The sequence below is a fragment of the Magnolia sinica genome, chromosome 8 (assembly GCF_029962835.1).
Source record: "Magnolia sinica isolate HGM2019 chromosome 8, MsV1, whole genome shotgun sequence".
NCBI classification, from domain to species: domain Eukaryota; kingdom Viridiplantae; phylum Streptophyta; class Magnoliopsida; order Magnoliales; family Magnoliaceae; genus Magnolia; species Magnolia sinica.
The window spans coordinates 40,637,579-40,659,992 of NC_080580.1; the positions used below are offsets into that span (position 1 = coordinate 40,637,579).

At 37.9% G+C, this 22,414-nt stretch overlaps 1 pseudogene; it reads left to right on the forward strand.

The window, feature by feature from the left end:
* Positions 1 to 19,636: 19,636 nt before the first annotated feature.
* On the forward strand, positions 19,637 to 19,929 carry LOC131253983 (large ribosomal subunit protein eL31-like; annotated as a pseudogene).
* The last annotated feature ends 2,485 nt before the right edge of the window (positions 19,930 to 22,414 follow it).

The following is a 22,414-nucleotide window of genomic DNA, read 5'->3' on the forward strand; positions in this document are numbered from 1 at the left end:
CAGCGAGGCAACATATAAATTGAACAAGGGAAGCTAGGAATTGAGCGAGGTAACTAAGGAATTGAGCGAGGCAATGAAGAAATTGAGCGAGGCAACATAGGAATTGAGCGAGGGAAAGTATAAGCTGAGCTAGGGAAACTTGAAATTAGGTGGGGCAAACTAGAAGTTGAACAAAGCAAGCATGAAAGTTGAGCGATGGAAACATTTACACGTTATGAAATTTAATTCATTATAAATTTTCCTGAAGTACAAATTGTGCAGGGAATATACAACACTATATATAATACGACATTCCATAAAATTTTCCTCTTCATCTCATGCCTAGGACAAGTATCATTTACATGTTACAGACAAACAATCATACGCTATCGACTTCCTCCAATGTATAGTGAATTTTTTTATGTCTGTTCCCTCCAATGTGCGACCGATGTACAGTATATCGATGAATTTCATTAGAAATATGCCACAGTTAAAACCATTGCATTACTTCGGCAAAGATTTCTCTTCTTTGGCGGTCCATGTCTTCCCTTCAAGCGCGGTGACATCTTCGGTGGCATGAAAGAGAATTGGTTGTACATGTTTAAGAAATAGGCTATCAGTAAAAAAAACATGATTAAAGAACACATAACAACTAGGCTTAATGTTATGTGATGAATGCATTACCCGTTCACTATACTAAATCTCCTTCGCATGTGATTTACCTCGCTACTTGGCAATTGCGATGACATTGTTCATCTTGCCTACCAACTTTGCACGTTCTGAAGTAGACTTTGAGTCCCGATACGCCTTTAGAGTCGGCATACTAGTTTGAAGGCATGCCTTTTCATCACTTTCCGCTGATCCCTCCTCACCCTCGTCATCATTCTCATTACCCTCATTGCTCAATTCCTGGGTTTCGATGACCTACAAAATTTATCAATGCACATATAAGAGTCGAAAAACTTTTAACGATGAATTAAACGACATTCCATTTTAATTAAACGTTCATGATATCTCACCTAAAAACTATCACGGTGCAAGCGAACGGCGTCCGTTTTCCATTCTCGTAGGGTGGGTTCCAAGTACTTTATTAAGATAGTTTGCCAAAGAACGTAGACTAATGTTCATATACAGAGTGTAAGTGTCAAATCAAGCAAAGTGAACGGCGGAGAAATACATATACTTACAGCTTCACTCTAAAAAATTGCATGTATTTTATTGTACCTCCAACCTTTCAGCCTCGATATTGAATGAAGCATGGAATTTGCGAGGGAACAAACAAAATAACACACTCTCATAGGGCCGGTAATCTCTCTGCAGCCCATATCTGTTTTAATGAGATTGCATGAGGATGAAAATCCACAATTGAATATAATCATGTAGAATAAAGAAAGAGTTCTTACCTGCAAAGGAAAGACACAACCATATACATTGTAGCAAGCCGCGCCTAATGTCATCACAGCAGCTACAACCCCTTGCGACATTGTATTGTAGGCCAAACTACCCCAAGGATAGCCATAGAAATCCTTTATGGAGTCTACTAGGTACATATAATCCATGTTACACACAGTTTTCGATTCGGTTCCCCTAACAAAACACTTTACACACATAAGTAGAGCAACCTTCACGACATCCTCGTGCTTATTGGTGTCAACTAATTTATTAAATACATTTAATAAATGCTTCTTAAAAACTCGATATTCTTTGAAGTATTTGTTCATTAATGTACTCTTGATGGGACTTTTTTTTGGCATTGTAAGCTCCCCAGTCTTAAGCCCTGTTATGAGGGCGAAGTCCATTGCAACTATGTCCCCCGTATCTCAAATATAACATCGCCTTTATATCTTACAACAAGAAGGTGAAATAGAGCCCCTATAAATTGAAAGGATGAGAGGTGCAAGGAGAAAGAAAATGGGGATTGTTAAATAGACTTAGCCGAGTATCATGCTTCTCTAATCCACCCTTCACCGTGTCGAACCACCAACTCAATGAACATTTAGAGGATGGGTTTGGGAATTGAGAACAAGAATCGTCACCTACAAACATGTAATGGAAAATATATTAAAAGTAAATTTCACTACTTACTTAAAGAATCATAACGCAAAAACTTAAACATAGTTGAAATTGAGAGAAGCAAACTAAAAATTGAGCGAGGAAAATTAGAAAATGAGTGAGGGAAACATGAAATTCAGCAAGGCAAATATTAAATTTAATGAGGCAAGATGAAATTGAGCGAGGCAACCTAAAAAAAATTGAGCGAGGCAAGGTGAATTGAGCGAAAAACTTAAAAATTGAGCGAGGGAACCGAGATAATGAGCCAGGGAACCTAGAAATTCAACAAGGCAACCTAGGATTTGAGCGAGGCAACCTAGGATTTGAGCCAAGGAAGCTACAAATTGAGCGAGGGAACCTAGGAATTCAGCAAGGCAACCTAGGAATTGAGCGAGAGAAGCTAGAAATTGAGCGAGGGAACCTATGAATTGAGTAAGGCAATGTGGGAATTCAACAAGGCAACGTGAGATTTCAGCAAGGCACTAGGAATTGAGCGAGGGAACCTAGGAATTGAGCGAGGGAACCAAAAATTTCAGCGAGGGAACCGAAAAATTCAGCGAGGCAACTTAAGATTTGAGTGAGGGAAGCTAGAAATTGAACGAGAGAACCTAGAAATTCAGCGAGGCAACCTAGGAATTGAGTGAGGGAAGCTAAAAATTGAGCGAAGGAACCTAGAAATTCAGCGAGGCAACTTAGGATTTGAGCGAGGGAAGCTACAAATTGAGCGAGGGAACCTAGGAATTGAGCGAGGCAACGTAGGAATTGAGCGAGGCAACGTAGGAATTGAGCGAGGGAAGCTAGAAATTGAGTGAGGGAAGCTAGAAATTGAGCGAGGTAACGTAGAAATTCAGCGAGGCATTCTGGGAATTGAGTGAGGGAGGCTAGAAACTGAGCGAGGGAAGCTAGAAATTGAGCGAGGGAACATAGAAATTGAGTGATGCAACCTATGAATTGAGAGAGGCAACCTAGGAATTGAGTGAGGAACCTAAAAATTGAGTGAGGCAACCTAGGAATTGAATGAGGCAACGTAGGAATTCAGCGAGGCAACCTAGTAATTGAGCAAGGCAACCTAGGAATTGAGCGAAGGATGCTAGAAATTGAGCGAGGTAACCTATAAATTGAGTGAGGCAACCTAGGAATTGAGTGAGGCAACCTAGGAATTGAGCGAGGCAACCTAGGAATTGAGCGATGCAACCGAGGAATTGAGAGAGGCAAGGTAGGAATTCAGCGAGGCAACCTAGGATTTAAGCGAGGCAACCTAGGATTTCAGTAAGAGAACCTAAAAATTGAGTGAGGCAACCTATTAATTGAGCGAGGCAACCTACGAATTGAGCGAGGAAACCTAGAAATTGAGCAAGGCAATGTAGAAATTTAGTGAGTCAACCTAGGAATTGAGAGAGGGAAGCTAAAAATTGAGCGAGGAAACTTAGAAATTCAGAGAGGCAACCTAGGAATTGAGTGAGGGAACTTAAAAATTCAGCAAGGAGACCTAGGATTTGAGCGACGCAACCTAGGAATTGAGCGAGGGAAGTTAGAAATTGAGCGAGGGAAGATAGAATTTGAGTGACGGAACCTAGAAATTCAGCGAGGTAACCTATAAATTGAACAAGACAACCTAAGAATTGAGCGAGGCAATCTAGGAATTGAGAGAGGCAACCTAGGAATTGAGCAAGGGAAGCTAGAAATTGAGCGAGGGAAGCTAGAAATTGAGAGAGGAAACCTAGAAATTCGATGAGGCAACCTAGGAATTGAGTAAGGGAAGCTAAAAATTAAGCGAGGCAACTTAGAAATTGAGCAAGAGAACCTAGGAATTAAGCGAGGCAACATAGATATTCACGAGGCAACCTAGGAATTGAGTGAGGGAAGTTAGAAATTCAGTGAGGGAATCTAGAAATTCAACGAGGCAACCAACGGATTGAGCGCTAGTAGCAAGCAATAGCTTTGAAGCTGCATCAGCTTTGAAGTTGCAGCCATTTTCCTATTGCATTCACTTGCTCCTCCATTTGCTGGGCTTTTTGTTGTTGCTTGCGGAATAGGCAATCTTTCTTTTTTTAATAAAATATACCCTTAGATAGAGGAATAGATAGAAGAGAGAAGATCTATATATCTTTTCTCATAGATGTAATATAGAAGAGAGATCCCTCTTATTTTTTAATCAGGAGAGAGATCTCTCTTCTCCAAAGGCTTTGGATTTAACGATTTTCAAGAGCAAGATAGAGAAAAGATGCGTTGAGATAATACCTTTCATCCTAATCTCATCTACTGAAAAAGGGGGCCCTCTTAATCACCTAAAGAGATTTTAGGCAGAATTAGCATAATTATGACTGCGAGGATTGAGCTGTCAAATGAGACTATCCTCATTCCACGGCTGGGGTTCTAGAAGATAAGATTTATGCAGTAAAAAAAGGTCTTCTGAGTTGAGTGAGGGAAGCTAGAAATTGAGCGAGGCAACCTAAAAATTGAGTAAGGGAACCTAGGAATTGAGCGAAGCAACGTAGAAATTCCACGAGTCAACCTAGGAATTGAGCGAGGGTAGCTAGAAATTGAGCGAGGGAACCTAGAAATTCAGTGAGGTAACCTAGGATTTGAGCAAGGCAACCTAGGATTTGACCAAGGCAACCAGGAATTGAGCAAGATAACCTAGGAATTGAGCGAGGCAACATAGGATTTGAGCGAGGCAACCTAGGAATTAACCGTGGGAAGCTAAAAATTGAGTGAGGGAAGTTAGAAATTGAGCGAGGCAACCTATATATTGAGTATGGCAACCTAGGAATTAAGTGAGGTAACCTAGGAATTGAGCAAGGCAACATACAAATTAAGTGAGGCAACCTAAGAGTTGAGTGAGGGAAGCTAGAAATTGTTAAGGGAACCTAGAAATTCAGCGAGGGAACGTAAAAATTTAACGATGGAACCTATAAGTTGCCCGAGGCAACGTAGAAATTGAGTGAGGCAACCTAGAAATGGAGCGAACAAACCTAGAATTTGAGCATGGAAATTTAAAAATTGCACAATGAAACCTAGAAATTGACCGAGGCAACCTAAAAATTACACGAGGCAACGAGAAATTGAGCGAGGCAGCATATAAAAATTCAGTGAGGCAACCTAAAAATTCAACGAGGTAACCTAGATTTGAGCAAGGCAACCTAGAAATTTAGCAAGGCAACATAGAAATTGCGCGAGGTAACGTAGAAATTGAACGAGGCAACCTAGAATTTGAGCGATGGAACCTGGAAATTCAGTGAGGCAATGTAGAAATTGAGCGAAGCAATCTAGAATTTGAGTAAGGGAAACTAGAAATTCAACGAAGCAACTTAGAAATTCAGTGAGACAACCTAAAAATTGAGCAAGGGAACCTAAGAAGTCAGCGAGGTGACCTAGAAATTCAGCGAGGTGACCTAGCAATTAAGCAAGGCAAACTAGAAATTGAGCTAGGCAAACAAGAAATTGGGCGAGGCAAGGTGAAAATTGACCAAGGCAAGATAAAAATTGAGCGAGGTAAGTTAAAAATTGAGTAAGGTAACCTAGAAATTAAGCAAGGAAAACATGAATTTGAGCAAGGCGAGCTTGAAATTGGGTAAGGCTAACTTGAAATTCAATGAGGCAAACATGAAATTCAGTGAGGCTAACATGAATTGGAATGAACTTTAAATGTAATTGAACTAGCCTAACAATTTGCTCTTTGGTGAATTTGACCGAGCAATTAATGAAATTCTCTTTGGTGAATTTAACTGAGCAATTAATGAAATTGACTGAGTGTTCATATAATTTTTTGTTACACTATATGAATTCATGGAAGTTCCTCATCATATTTTTATGATATCTCTGTCAAATTTATGAATTGCTTGGCGAATTTCACCAATCATAAACCGAGAAGTAGGTCAAATGGACCAAAATCTCTTGTAAATTGGATTTATAGTTTGCTCAGTACTCTATTATAGTACTGAGTTAATTAAGTTGGGCCCACCTTGAATGTATGTGGACTATCCATGACGTTCATCCGTTTTTCCATCTAAAGTAAGGGTTATAGCCCAAAATGATGGCATATCAAAATATCAAGTGGATCATACCACAGGAAACAATTGTTCCACCATAGAAACCTTGTTATGCCCCCATAATGAAGTTTTATTTGCAATCCATCATGTTCATGGGATGATTTTTACAAGGATGAACCAAAAACCAAGATGCGAGCTTCATCTAGCAGTTTAGTGGCACATAAAAAATTTACACCGTTTAGGTAAATATACTACATTATACCTGTGGTGCATGCTTTCTTCCATGAAGGGACCATTTTTAGAAAAATGAGAGAATGCGGATGAATAGAGAGGGTGGGATCCAGCTAGAGGATGGTGCGATCCAAGCAACAGAAGTAGTGCAGGATTTTTCATCTCTTTTTTTTTTTTTAAAATGGAGTGAGTGAAGGGAGGGAGAGGAAACACAATAGCAGTGAAAAGGAGGGGTAGTTTTGTCCTTAAATTCACTGTCCGCATGTGCTAGTCTAAGTTGGTCACTTAAGTTTGTATTGCTTCATAAAAACTACTGGATAAAAGGTTTTGTCTACAGTGGTAAATTTCTCCTTTCTTTAAAAATGAAAATTTTCATTTTTGTTTCTGCCAGCGTCTGTATAGACAAGTGTAGTGGGCCACCACCATCCATCATTTAAATGATCAAGACCGTTCATTCAATCCAGGGAGTGGCCATGACCCTAGCCATGGAGTCCTTTTGCTTCCATGCACGTATACACATGTAGATCGCCGTCAAAAACAAGATGAATGGCGGGAAGATTGGATCCTTTGGGCCGCACGAATCTCTAGGAAAACCATCTATTCCTAACTGAAACTTCAACACGAATCTAATGGACTGGGTGATTTCTCTGAAAACATCATTGTGGAGCCCACTGAGCATCTCAGCATAGTTCCCTTGCATTAGTTACCCACGTCCAACAGCCGGCCTCCGTGGGCCATTCTACGATCAAGATCACGACTGGATCTGTGATCCAGACTATACAAATCACTCCCAAGGTGGGGCTGACCATCATCAGGGAGGCAAATTCAAAAGCTAGATGATCAGCTGTATAGAACGAGCATTCAAACACAACCGCTTCAGCGTTTCCTACGCATGCTGCTGGCTGCATAACTCCTTACACTTGTTTTCACCTCTCCACTGACTCTAACCTCTTGTGCGTGAAACCCAGCCATTGACTTCCTTTGCCTATAAAAAGAGAAGAGAAGAGAGAGAGATTTCGTGCTTGGACGTGGAGAAGAGCAGGGAGAGAGAGAGAGAGAGCCGTGGAGCGGGCCATCTCCATTGAGTTTTTCTTCCTTTTCTTCTTTAGTTTCTTCTTTCATTTAATTTCCTTAAGAGATTTTAGTTTGACATGTCTATGATCGGTTAAACCTCTTAATTAGGGCTAAGAGGTGAAGCATGTAGCGTGATTGTGATATTTACTTTGTTTTGATTCATATTTTATTGAACTCTCTTGAATTCTAGTTTGATTATGAAGGAATATTTTTAGTTTTTAATGGTTTATTGTGACTCAAATTACAATGGATCTGCGATTGCTTTGAATATCTTTTTTTCCTGAGTAGAGATTGTGAAATTAGGCAATCATGTTGTTCACTATCATCCCTTAGGCATGGTAGGGTGACAGAATCCTTCCTAACTTTCACAATTCTCTTATGATTAGTTGTGGGTTTAGTAAATTGTTGTTGTTTGCCTTGTCTCCTAGGCATGGTTAGGTGACAGAATCACTTCCAATCTTTACCACTCTGATCATTTGATGATTAGATCCATGAGAAATTCAGAGATCTGACAAATCTCTTCTTACCAATTGGATAGGATAGGACTCTGATTCTAGTTGTGTCATTAAATCATGCATGGTAACTTTCCAATTGCTATAAGTGGATCCTTGGAAACCCTAGTTTCCCACCTTTGAATTTTACAAGTTTTAGTTAAGTAGTTTACAATTACTCTCTTTAATTCCCCTAATTAGATTACATCTTCTTCTAGTTCTTGTTCTGGTTACTTTTAGATTACTTATAAGGTTCAGTACTCCCTGTGGATTCGACCTCGATCTTACCGAGATCATTACTACATCGCGACCCTATACTTGGGGTGGTGAAAAAGTTTTTGGTGCCGTTGCTGGGGATTGACAGTTGCATTTTACTGAGATTAACTAGTTTTAGAATTAGGTTAAGATTAGGTTTTTCTAATTTTAGGTTTAAGTTTTTTTGTTTAATTTTTAGAAACTAACCTAACTTTCCTATTTTGTAGGATCCTGAGATAGACTTTCTAAATTGGTAATCTCTTTCTAATTTTTCTATTTTTCTATTTTTAAGATTAGGTTTTATTTTTTATTTTTAGAAACTTTCTAATTCTTGGATTTCTTTCCTTTTTAGAAACTAACTCCTCTTTCTAATTTTATTTTTAGAAACTTTCTAATTTTAGATTTTCTGTTTTTAGAAACTAACTTGTTTTGTTTTGTTTTGCAGGATCCTAACATAGAACTCTCCAATCTGGTAACTTCTTTCTAACTTCTTCCCTCTACTTACTTTCCATATTGCTTTAGGATTTTTTTTCTTTTCTTTTAGGATTAGGTTCAGGATTAGGGTTTCAACATGCAAGAGTGGGTACATCAGTATATTGAGATGTATAAGAGATATTGGGGAGGAATGTATGATGATTATAAAAGAAATCAACCTATGTTTCAAAATTTTTCTGAAACCATCATTGAGAACCGACCAGAATATAATGTTCCACCAGTTAAGAAGTCCTTACATGATCATATGCAGGAGAATAATTACACTTCATGGATTAAGGAAACAATATGTGAATGTTGGGGTTGTCAGACTTATGGGAGTGAGAATTATAATCAACCATTAAACAAGAAGAAGACGATGAGAGATTATATTATAGGTGATAATATGTATCAACAACCATCATATTCTCCCACCTATGATCCGTATGACTATGATCAGTGGAAACATCAAAATTGGGAAGATGAACCATTGGTACATCATAGTAATAATTCTCTTGGGTCCTGTACCTTTGAAACTAAATCAGAAACGATTCAAGATGAGTCACTGAAAGATAACATTTATGATTTTTTTGGGCTTAAAAAAATGATAGAAGCACTTATATTGTGCATTGATAAGACATTAGAGGCTCGTTCGTCCTAGCTACATCTCAATCCAGAAACATAATACGAGGAAAGTGATCCTAACTCGTTTTTGAAGAACTCTGGAATTTGGAATGAAGAATTAGATTAGGCAAATGAGCATATGGTTCAATTCCCAGAGGAGTCGATCTTGATGACGGTTCAAAAGGATGATAAAGAGACATAGGTGTAAATATAATGATAATGACACGCTTCACTCACATGACACACTTGGTTCCAATGATGAGGGAGAGGTTAGTTTATTCGAACCTCAACCCAATTTAGAAATAGAATGTGAGGAAAGTGATCCCATCCCACGTGTGTACTACACTGAATTGGAGGATGATGAGTATTAAGATGACGATCATGAATGTTCGGCCCAAATTACCCTAGAATCAATCTCAAGTTTGGTCCAGGTCAATGATAAAAAAGTACACGAAGTGATCAGTCATAAGGATCTACTCCACTAATTTGACACGTCTGATTTAAATGTAGAAGATGAGCCTCTTTCAATCGACCCTTCTAACTCTTGTGTGACATATTTAGATCACTTCCCTGAATTGAATGATGATATGATTCGGGAGAGGGATGAGTTGCTCGATATGACTCTGGAATTTGAAACCACCCAGTTGAGGCCACCATCTGAGCTGTACACTTTTGACGATTCAGTGCCTTTACTGAGTAGTTTCAATGAACAGAGTGTTCAGATCAATGCTTTCCTTATTGATTTTCAATCTGTCTGTGCATGGCAAGAGTAAGAGAGCATGCATCCATCCACTTCTAGAGGCGATGGAATCCTTGGGTAGTTCATCACAAACTTCAATGTGGAGAATGAGCCACTCTTAGCTGAATTTCCCAACTCTTTGGATGATTGCTCGTCACACTTTGCATATTCAAATGATCCTATGATAAAAGAAATAGTGAATGCCTTGTAAGACAACATCTCGGTAGTTGTCACTAACCTAGAGAATCCTTATTCTCAAGCCTCTCCTTCCCTCGATCCTAAATGTTTACCATTAAAGGAGGAGCAGAAAATTGAACTGAAGTCTGAAACTTTTGAATCTGTCGAGACTACATCACTTTCTAAGAATTTTTCTGAATTTTATTTACATGTAGTCTCTGATTCACCATGTTATACCTACTCTGAAACTTTCTTTATCACAGGTGAATCATATATACTCTGGACACCTTAGGAGATTAAAAGGAAACCTTATGCTGAGATCCATAAATTTCTCTAGGAATTCATGCTCCAAGGCATCCAAGCTTATTATGAAAAGGGCTTTTGGATGATCTTGTTAAGAAAACCTACTGAGAAATTTATCAAGATATTGGCTAGAGGAGAAACCTTGCAACATGACTGAGTAGCTTTTCCCTTGCTTTCCTAGTTTAGGATTAGTTTATTGCTTTCATGTTATGTCTAGGATAGTCAGCTTTATGCTGTTAGGATAGTTTGTATTCCAGTTGTTCTAGGATAGTTTGCTTTTGTTGGTTTAACTCTTGTGCTGACCCACTTTCACGCTGAGATCTCTTTGGAAAAAGCCGTATAGTCTCCTCGTCATGTACTATCTTTCCATCACTTCTCCTTTACTCTCATTGTCTCATGTGCATTGCATGCTTATATCTTTTATATTGAGGATAATGTAGATTTTAAGTTGGGAATGGGAGATTAGGTTACCTAATCAGTGTTTTCTTAGTCTTGAGTAAAAAATTGTGATTTTTTACAATTTTTTTGAAAATTTTATGAATTTGAGTGGTTCTAAAGGCTATTCTTGATTTAGAAGTATGAGATACTTAATGTTGATGATTTATGACTTTTGGATTTAGTTGCCTATTAGATTTCATAGTTAATTTTGAATTATTAACCCATGATTAGAAGTTTTAAACATTGATTGAGTCATGATTTTACATGTCACATCTAGCTTACACATTAAGGTGTCAATTTGATATTGAATTGATAACTTGGTGATTATTAAGCATGGAAGGAACCAACCTGGGGACTTTGTCCATCATATTCAAATAAGAAGAATTGAAAAAAAAATAAGAGAATACCCAGCTAAAAAAAAGTAGTTGTCTTGGAAAACGGCTACCTGTTAAAACCTTTAAAAAGGTTGACACAGAGTGAAGCCATCAACGGAAAAATTAAATGCTGAAAGAATAAAAAAGTTGAACTGTAAGGCAAGTTTTGGTTTAGGTTGGGTTATCCGGAATGCTCTTTTTGGTTATCAATTTTATCATGAAAATTGACGATTGGACCCTTAATTGTGATAAGTCGAGGTTACATTATACACTCATGGAACTCAATGGTTTAGAATTGTTCTAATTAATGGATTAATATTTTGAACTCGACTATGAAGTTTACCGTGAGCTTGAGTTTAGGAGAAGGTAATGATCAACATTAATGCATCTTAGAACTCTAGTATCTAGATTGTTTTTCAAAAATCACTCGAGTTTATAGAAATTATCTTATAATTCTCAAAATATTTTTTGCATACTTTGCTCGAGACTAGCAAAATGCTGGTTAGGGATTGTGTTGAGGGTCAAATATTGCATATAGACCCCAGATATTACCTGATTTTATAAACATGATAACACTTAAATGTTATATTTTAATCATGTTTTTATTGCAAGGTGAATTTAAGAGCTTGGACTGAAAAGGGTGTTAAAGACATGAATTTAATGCTCAAGAATCATCAAGGCAAGGGACGGATCCTAGGAGACTAAGATCGTAAGATTTACACACCAAAGATCCGAGAAAACCAAGTGATTAATGATAAAGAGGCCTGAAAATCATCTTGAATGCAAGATCACGGGGTTCTCACTAACCGTTTAACTCGAAACTTTATATCTAGCTTGAGGACCATAAAGTAACTGTACACATAAAATTTCAGCCATTGAATCTTTGTGGAAGTCACCCAATGGACAGATCAGCCACTAAATCACTGATTTAGGGCCCACCTGATATCTGGATATGCTTCAATTTTGGTCTCAACCCCTTAAATTATAAGAGCAAGAGGATAGACGGAATGAATTTCAAAGAAAACATCATGGTGGACCCCACTTACATGGCACCAGCCATGCACAGAAACTAAGAGACCAGTCAGCGCATGTTAACCTGTTCTCTTTCTTTAAAAATGAAAATTTCCATTTTTACTTCCTCTAGCGTCCTCACGGACGAGTGTAGTGGGCCACCACCGTCCATCATTTGGACGATCGAGACCGTACATTCGATCCAGGGGGTGGCCACAACCCTAGCCATGAAGTCTTTTTGCTTTCATGCACGTGTACACACACAGATCGCCGTCGAACACAGGATGAATGGTGAGAAGATTTGATCCTTTGGGTCACACCAAACTCGAGCAAAACCATCCATTCCTGACTGAAATTTTGCCACGAATCTAATGTATGGGGTGGATTTCTCCGAAAACATCAGTGGAGCCCACCGAGCATCCCAGCACAGCTCCCTTGCGTCAGTTACGCACGTCCAACGTCCGGCCTCCATGGGCCATTCTACGATCAAGATCACGACCAGATTTGTGATCCGGACCATACAAACCACTCCCAAGGTGGGGTCGACTATCATCAAGGAGGCAGATTCAAAGGCTGGATGATCAGCTATCCAAAATGAGCATTCAAACGTGGTTGCTTCTGCGTTTCTAGCGCACGCAGCTGGCTGCATAACTCATTGTGCACGTTTTCACCTCTCCACCTGTTCCAGCCTCTTGTGCGTGAAACCAAACCACTGACTTCTTACCTATAAAAAGAGAAGAGAAGAGAGAGAGAGAGAGATTTCATGTTTAGACGTGGAGAAGAGCAAAGAGAGAGAGAGAGCCGTGGAGCGAGCTGTCTCCATTGAGTTTTTCTTCCTTTTCTTCTTTAATTTCTTCTTTCCTTTAATTTCCTTAAGAGATTTTAGTTTGATCATGTTTATGATCGGCTAAACCTTTTAGCTAAGGCTAAGAGGTGAAGCTTGTAGTGTGATTAGGATGTTTACTTTGTTTTGATTCATGTTTTATTGAACTCTCTTGGATTCTAATTTGATTATGAAGGAATATTTTTAGTTTTTAACGGTTTGTTATGACTCAACTTACAATGGTTCTGCGATTGCTTTGAATATCTTCTTTTTGCTAAATTAAGATTGTGAAATTAGGCAGTCCTGTTGTTCACCATCGTCCCTTGGGCATAGTAGGGTAACAGAATCCTTCCTAACTTTCACAATTCTCTTATGATTGGTTGTGGGTTTAGTAAATTATTGTTGTTTGCCATGTCTCCTGGGCATGATTAGGTGACGGAATCACTTCCAATCTTCACCACTCTCATCCTTTGATGATTAGATCCATGAGAAATTCAGAAATCCGAAAAATCTCTTCTTACCAATTAGATAGGATAGGACTCTGATTTTAGTTGTGTCTTTGAATCATGCAAGGTAACTTTCCAAATGCTACAAGTGGATCCTGGAAACCCTATTTTCCCACCTTTGAACTTTACAAGTTTTAGTTAAGTAGTTTATTGTTACTCTCTTAAACTCCCCTGATTAGATTACATCTTCTTCTAGTTCTAGTTCTGGTTACTTTCAGATTATGTACAAGGTTCAATCCCAGTGGATTCGACCTCAGTCTTACCGAAATTATTACTACATTGCGACCCTATACTTGGGGTGGTGAACACTGATGATGGGCCCAAATTCAAACCAGCGGACTTCATTTGTCGCTGGTGAAAAATGAATGAAAGAGAGAGGGAATTCTCTATCTTTTTAAATTTTCACGGGTCAACACCCGTTTAACCGTGTTGACGGTCTAGTGCACCATGGGTGCACTGCCCTTGTTGCACATGCACAGTAATGTGGGGTCCATTGTGATATCTTTCATGGATCCGGTCCGTTAGTTCATTTTATAATACCACTTTAAGGTAGGAGATTGAAAATGAGGCAAAACCAAAGCCCTGGTGGACCATATTGACTGAAATATGGTCGTTAGATGCCAATTATCGTGGATCTGATGGTTGGATCGACTCAAATCTGAAAATCGACGGTCAAAAAGCCCAAGGGGATCATATGTATGTTTTTACTATGAATTTCTCAACGTAGTATATTACTAGAATAGTGTAGAATTTTGTGACTTAGTTATTAATTATTTTATTTTATTATTATTATTTATCTGTATATTTAACATGTGGGACCTACACTTCATGGTAGGTACCTTAAGTTTAGGATTGCTTATTATATAAATGGGCCACATTTCATGATTATGAATTTTATTATGATTTATTATGGAATTTGTGGCTATACCTGTCTAAATTTGTTAATTTTCATAAAATTGATGGTTAGGTAGTTTCCAAACCTAATCTAGAATGGTCTTAGGAGTTCAATATTAACGATAGGTGGTTTGACTTGTCTATCAAAGTGATTGAGATCTTAGAAATAAGTTTCTTTAAGGATGTGATGGTCCATCTTAATATCGAGAGATGGATAGTTTGATCAGTGGATACAAATTATTCTTGATGGTTAGATTGTTGCATGTTTAAGTTTATAGGCTGATCTCGAAGTACTTAAATGTGATATCACATGCCTCAATAGTTGGATTTGGATCGTGGGTCGGCTAATTAGTGTCAATGTAATCCTACATTAACAGATGGATGCACTAATTTATGGTTGCAATCACTTCCAACGATCAAATTGAGGCCACAATGTATGAATGTTCACATAAAATGGGTTTGTGGTTGCACTAAATTAGGTTCTCATTGTAACACTTAAGTACTAAAAAGTACAGGGTGTTACATATCTCGAGCACGAATTTCTTGTGTGTTGTAAGAGCATGCGGTAGCTTCTTGCTTCCAATTCAATTGTGAGGGATAGGTGGGGTCCACTTTGGTGAGTTCTTGAAAAATCCACTCCCTTCATTGATTTTATAAGGTCGTGATAGGCCATGGTTGCGAATACAGAGTTGATCGGAGGCTTGTCTTGAATGTTCTCTTAACAAATGTTGAAAGGGACTGAATCTCAATTAGCGAACCATGCTTAATGATCAGGGCCTAATTTTGAAATTAATGTGTAGTCGGGATAAGAAAATGGTTGGATAAAATTTGGTGGTTGATCAATGGTGGAAAAGGCCTAAATTTGAAATTTTACCTTTTGCACCAAAAGGAAGGAATTTCAGTCAAGGCAGTCATCATTTAATGGTGTAGGATCATAGATCGAGGTCTAAATTTTGTATGATATCGAGTAGTGAGGACTCCAGTGTTGTTGATTTCTCTCTCTTTTCTTATTACCTTATGTATGTTCTTTTGAACCTAATGTAAACTTGTAGAAGTTCAAATTTATAGTGGATTTTGCAATGTGTGCCTTTGTTATTCTCAAATGTACTTGTTGTGATCTTGGGTATGCTCGCATTGAAAATGATTATACTATTATGAAAATCCTCCTTGTAGGATCCTAGGATCGGAACCTGCTTCAAGAGCCAAGAATGGGGTACTACGGAGGCTGTTGCGGCCAGAACTGGCCATCGGGTTCCTTGTGAGTCCAGTTACCGAGTCTGGGGCGTGACAAGATATGAGCGTTTGAACATTTGGAAGAAAAAAATAAAAAATAATAATTATGTTTATATATACATATATATATATGTATTGTAAACCGTTTAAACGTCCTAAAGGTGGGCGCCCACAATTTAGTTCGGGCACCCACAACATGGCCCAATGAAGTGGTTCATCAGCAACGGATGTTAATGCTAATAAGGTACTATGGTCACACAAACACAAGGACAGGCTAAATCAGAGTGATAGAGAGATAGAGAAAAAGAAATAGAGAGTGAGAAAGAGAAAACAAATAGGAGAAGGAGAGATAAAAAAATTAGAGAGGGTCTGAGGGTTGGAATTCGCTTAGAGTGTTATCCAAAGTGCTTTAAAAGATTTTCAACATATCAATATGCTGTCCAACACATGAGACAAAAATGACCATCAAATGAGTCAAAAGAGCTAAGAATTTGTCCATCTCCATTTAATTTACATTTCACTCCACATATTTTAATTGCATTAACCATATCGGCCTTTTATTCCGCATTATTCTCCATCTTCTATTTTTCACTTTTCTGCCTGCCCAAGATCTTAAATCCTATGAAGTAAGGCTAGTTAGTATTTTAATTTATTTACCGCATTTTATTTTATTCACCTACATAGGGCCACTTAGCTCTGTGATGTAAGGCTACATAACTTTTTCTTATTTCTGCATGCCCGGCCTTCATGGTTTATGCAAAGAACAACCAAATATAAAATGTTGAAATCCATTAAATCTTCAACACTTACAAATCTTTTGTAGTAGAGACTACACATTGTTCGAGCAGAAAAGGGTGCTTAAACCCTTCATTTTTCGTCACTGAGGCCCTTACTCAAAATCTACGATAGCAGACTAACCGCGGGAGTCACTTAAGTTAGGAAATCGTGAGATTCCCCAACTCTTAAGTGATTCTACTGTTCCTACCCGATCATAGATTTGAAGCTTTATTTGGCTAGTGGTGACTCCAAATCAAATGTATTTTTACATCCGAGTTAATAACATACTTCCCCTAGAGTAATAAAATCAATACCAAAGCCAACGAAGTGAGGGCATCACTGCCACGCTCGTGCGCGCGTGTGGGGGGGGAAGCGTTCACACATTCATATATTAATAATTTTATTAATTATATACTCTATTATTATAATTTATTTATACATATTCTACACTATAATATTAATTCATTTTAATATATTTTTCTATTATACTATGATTTTTATATTATCTTCTTTTGTGTGTGTGTGTGTGTGTGTGTGTGTGTGTGTGTGTAATGTTTTCTCGTTACTAATTTTCACATTCTACTATTTTCAACCATCTAATATGATTACCCATTTTATTATACAACCATCTATTCATTTATTTATAATTGATACAATAATTTTTTATTTATTTTTCAAATTTTTATTAATCTTTATTATATTACAAACGAATATTCTTTACAATTTATATTATAACTTAATATACTTTCAAATATACAATATTTTCAACTATACTTATAATGTACTTTACATTTTTATATTATTACGAATATTTATACATGTCTTTTTATACACATAATACATTGTAATCTATAGTATTATTATATTATTTTTTATAAAATAAATATATATTTCATAATTCTTGTTACATTACTATTCAAAATTTCTAATTTAACATAATTATATCAAAATACTAATATGCATTAATGTGTGTTAAGTAACATTGTCATATATAATATGTTTGTAAAAGATATATTGTTAAGTTGTAATATGGTAGTAATATAATCATAAATATCATTATATTCTTATATAATGTATATATTTAATAATTATGATATATATTTTAAATATAATGTATGGATTCAATATATTATATACATTCATTATTCATAATATAAAAAAATTGTATATAAAATTTTAATGATTATATTAAGTGGCTTCATATGACTACGATATCATACAAAATTTAGCCTGATTTTTCGATTTTGTATGATATAGTAGTCATATGAAGCCAAAGTGTGGTCCTAATTTAACTTGTGATTGATGGTGTAATGTGAGTTAATCAGAAGCTATAGATTTAGGAAGAGTTAATAAGCCTAAAATGGCTTACTTCATGCCTAAGAAAAAGCCTACCAAGGTGGGGGTCCTCATATTTTACATTGGGTCCATATGATGGGCAATCCATGAGCTTTCCTCACTCGATGGACACCAAAATCAATGGTTAAGGGGCTAATTTGTTAATCGGTCCACTTTTAAAATGATCTAAGGGCTGATATTCAACGTGTATGGTTAATTTATGATTAATAGGCATGGTATAAAATTTCATATGAAATAGATCATTAGAACTATGTGATATAAAATTCAAGGGTATAAGTTAATGGCATTACGTATTTACGATTTTGCCATCTTTTATTCCTCCAACTTCCACTGTCCTGGACGTTGGAATATACCATCCAAATGCATTGAAATTTGACAAACATTCTTTATTTTTCATTCTCTTTCCATCACCCCATTTTGGGCCTTGATCTCTTACAGATGATCAAAATACCTTTTTAATAGGCTATACCGCCCCAAGGTCTAAATTAATGCTTTCATATATCTAATAGAGAAGTTAGCCGGTAGTTGTGGCATATACCTTACAATTTCGAACTCAGCAAATCATTCTGATATTTAGGTGGCCCGTTTGACGAATCCAAATATAATGGACGGTTAGATGACATGTTAAAAATAAGAAAACTTAATAGTTAGTACTCTAATTATGTATGTAAGTGGGGATATGGTCAGTTTTGTAAATAAATAAACACAAGTAGGTTTTTGGAGTGATCAAGAGGTTGAACATGTATACCATTAGATTCAAGTGACTTTTTCACATGCGTAAGTTCATCAAAATGTAGTCCTGATGGTGGGTTAAGCATATTCATAGGTGGTGAACAAGATCAATGGATCAACATCTCGATTCGAGACGTGTACTTACGCATGTGACCATACCTTTTATAATGGATGTAAATATTAGGTAGTTAGTTTACCATGATCAGGTGGTCCAAACTCAAAGTGGATGTCATATATCTTTACCTAGTGGTGAATAGTTGATTGAACGGTTGGTTATGATGAACAAGTGAGAATACTTGGATATATGACGATCTTAACCTAAAATTGATGGTCTGATGACTTGATCTATGGATGAAGATTATTCTTAATGGTTAAATTCAGGTTAAAGGATAGATGTAAGGTTAGGATAGGCTAAATTGGTGACATACACATGTATATACTAAATTAGATTTCTTGGTAATACTCGAGAACTTTCAATACTCATGTATTGAAAAGTTCAAGGTGTTATAATCTACCCCCCTTAAACAAAATTTCGTGCCCAAAATTTAATTATTTCTAACATTTATACTAATTCATTATGTTTAAGTTTTCATTGTATTCCTTATAAAATCGAGATGCTACATATAGGGCCCATCAAAATGTATGTGTTTTATCTAAGTCATCCATCCATTTTGGTAGCTCATTTTAGAGCACGAGCACAAAAAAGGAGGCATAGAGAAGGCTCAAGTGTACCACACGGTAGGAAATAGTGGAGATTAATTGCCTACCATTATCTGTATTGTGGTCACCCGGGCCTTCGATTTGCCTCCTTTTTGGGATCATGCCTTAAAAATATTTTTTAAAATAAATGGATGGTGTGGATAAACCACGTACATCACGGTAGGCCCTATGGAGAGCCCAACAGGACCGTCCGTCTCTAACTCCTTCCTAATACACGTTTGGAAAGAGCCCTCGCGTACAAAAAAAGTTCTCACGCCCAAATAAGAAAACCCTTGCTCTTGTTTTATTTCCTACACAAGGAAGCAAGAACAAAAGCACTCTAAGCAACTAAAGGGAGAGAAAGGCCCTCTCGTTTCCAGGTTCCTTGAGTAGCCACAGAGAGAGATGGTGGAAAAAATGAGTAAAGGGAGGAAGGAGGAGGTCATCACCAGAGAATACACTGTCAATCTCCACAGACACTTGCATGAGGCTCCGAAGGCCATAAAAGAGAAAGAAATTTGTGCAAAAGGCAATGGGGAATCCGGAGTTTACCGAGACAGGTCTGCGTGTGCATTACCCACAAGAGAAATGAAGAGGACGATGTAAAGGAAGAGCTCTACTTGTTCGTAACTGTTGTGGAGGTCCCACTTGAGGGGCTTAAGGGATTGGGGACCAAAGGCATTGAAGAAGGAGATTAGATTAAACTCTTATTCAACTAAGGTAAGCATTTCAAGTTAATATTTTTGGCTTTGAGATTTATAGGATTCTTTTCCATGATTTTTATGTGATTCGAACTGGTGATCATGTTCTAAATGCTTGAGTGGGAATGTTTAGTTGTATTTTGCATCAATGCTTAATGGTACTTTCAATTAAAAAAGAAAGAAAGAATTGAAGCCCTAGCCCACCTGTCTCATGAGATCATCGACCTCACAAACCACCTTTCTCTATATATATTTGCCGTCCATCTATTCAATTGATTTTTTCCTTCAGATTTTGTGTATTACTGTAGGTTATAAAATGTCATGCCCCAAACCTGGAAATCGGGATCACAAATTTCTGATCTCCGAATCCGGTGCCGATCGCCTCCATAGTACCCCATTCTCGGCTCCCAGCGTCCATACGCCAGATTCCAATCTTACGATCCTATAAGGAGGATTTTTCCAATGTACATTTAACTCAAAATAAGCATAACCACAAGTTTACCCAAATAAAAAAGGCAACATCATCATCACATTTCCACTAATATAAACTATGAATACAATGCTGAAAGGGAAATATATTAATCAAAATCAAAGCTCCAGAAGTGTCACGCCCCGAACTCGGAAACCGGGCTCACAAAATTCCCGATCGCCGAATCCGACGCCGACAGCCTTTGTAGAACCCCATTCTCGGCTCCCGACACCCATTTACCAGGTTCCGATCCTGGGATCCTACAAGGAGGATTTCTAATATCAATTTAATTCATAATGAGCATAACCATAAGCATAACCCACAAACAATAACCATAAGAACACCATCACAATATCCACTATGATAAAAAAGTATAATGCGTCTGAAAGGAAATACAAGATAATGCAAATAACGAAAACTCCAAAAGCTCGATTGTACGCTTCAACTCTGACGAGGCTACGGCTACGTCCTGGCATCACCTGCATGCATCAATCGTGCATAAGCTTATAGAAAGCTTAGAGGCTGGTGTAAGTGTGTGCACAATATAAGCGTGCTCAGAATGCAAGGTTAGAGTAATGTGGAATCATAGTGATGAGTACATGAATGCAATTAGCCGTACCAAGGCTATGCGGTGCAAGATATGAATGCTATCAACTATAAGACGGCCATGCGATGTGAGATGCAACTCAAGCATGCCAATCCTCATCATATATCAGTACAGTTCTCGTTCTGGATAATCATCGAGGTTTAGTACACTCCAAGTGGCACTGCCGCTCTCCTAGCCGCACCGTCCAAGTGAGCGTAAGAAACCTCACTATCCGCCTGGCCAATAGTCTGCGAATACCTATCCAGCATGTCGATAGCGGACCCATTCACAAGCTGGTCAAACTCAGCCTAGTATTACCTCCTACCCTCGGGCGAGTAAGGCTACACCCCTTTCCAACCGACAATGATACAGTGAGAGACGCAACCTCATGGTATTCGGCCCTCGTGCGCTCATATATCTACTTGGTCTCGACGTTAGAGTCATCCTCTGGTACCATCAGGTTTAGGGATTTTCACCCAGGGACATCTATGGCGCCCCGATGCTTAGTAACAATATTTTTGGTATCTAATCCAGCCACCCACGATGTATCTGTGGAGCTATGGCCCTAATGTCACTAAGGCAACAATAATCACAATCACACAAATGCAAGTGCATGAATCATACTATTAGACATGTAACAATCCTGCGTGTACCGTGCGCTCATGTAGGGCAACTCCGCCTATCAGGGACCCCATAAAAGATCTGCCCAAAGGCATATGCTATGATCCATCACTCCTCATATCAGGCATACATATGATGTGTATGATCATGAATTATGGATCTATATTGGGCATGTTATGTGGTGATGGGCTCTGTTCAAAACAAAGATGAGCCTAGACGGCCTACACACTACAGGTATGGGCCTATCAATGGGCCCCAGGGAGAGTGACAATGCGGACATTTAACCAACCTTATGTACATCCTATTGGGCCTCGACACGTGGACCTCATATATATCAAAGTGGGCCTCGACAACGGGCCATATTTACCTCAAGATGGGCCTAGTCACATGGGCCTCATATATATCATGAATCATACCAAAATATTAACTGGACCACACTCCAAATATCAGTGGTGATAATGATTTCCACCATTAAAATTCTTAAGGCCCACCATAGCATTTATTTTCTATCCAACCTGGTCATAGGGCCACACAAACTTGGATTAAGGAAAAAAAACAATTTCCTAACATTCCAAACTTTTGTGACTACAAAAGTATTTCAATGATAGAAACTTAATCCTCACTGCCTTTGTACTGGGTGGTCCACTTGATCCTATATCTGTCTCATTTTTAGTCTCAAGCCGTGAGACAGGCTTTTAAAATGGTTAGACGATTGGGATGCAACACATGCATCGTGGTAGGGCGCACGTGGTACCGTCCAGATAGATGGTACATATGCAATACATTTAATCACTTTGGGTCCCACC